This window comes from Pterocles gutturalis, unplaced genomic scaffold (assembly GCF_000699245.1).
Source record: "Pterocles gutturalis isolate BGI_N339 unplaced genomic scaffold, ASM69924v1 scaffold35829, whole genome shotgun sequence".
Classification (NCBI taxonomy): domain Eukaryota; kingdom Metazoa; phylum Chordata; class Aves; order Pterocliformes; family Pteroclidae; genus Pterocles; species Pterocles gutturalis.
In genome coordinates, this window is record NW_010129422.1 from 69,690 (window position 1) to 70,396 (window position 707).

Consider the following 707-nt stretch of genomic DNA (forward strand, 5'->3'; position numbering starts at 1 on the left):
GCACAGGAGCCAGTCCCACTCCCATACACTCAGCCTAGACACAAGATAAACTGAAAATGCAGAGAGTGGGGCTACAGAGCGGCAGGCAGAATCGTACCTCCATTGTGGCATCAGCCAGCAGAGCAAACCCCTCACGTGCCAACGGATTATTTCCTGCCGGGGTAATACACCTATCCTAAAATTCAGGTTTTTCCTGTGTTTAAAGTTTATCATCAAGTCTAACTCTATCTCCCGCTATGACAAATAAGCAAATTCAGTTTGTATTATTGAAATCTGAGGCATCAAAAGTATACCTTCCAGACATTGCTTTCATTGTATACTACCTATAACCATGTAAAAAATGCCAAATTTAACAAGCACTGCATATTATGCAGTACATATTGCTCATGTACATGTATTAAGTAGTGTATGTTGAGCCACATCATCAGCTGGTATAACAGACCCAGGATTTGCCTTAGCAGCGTAAGAAAGGAATACTAATTAGAGAACTGTAAGACAATTTATACTGGAGTTGTTCTAAAACACTATAAAAAAGATCGATGCTGATAGAGGGAAGGGCATGCAACTAGAATACAGTCAGCAAGGACATGATCAAAGCTAGGACAAATAGACTGCAAATACCGTATAATGTGCAAACACCTCTAAGGTATGCACAGGAATCTGTGAAGCATTCTCACAGCAGGAGGCTGCAAGCACATTTGGCATGG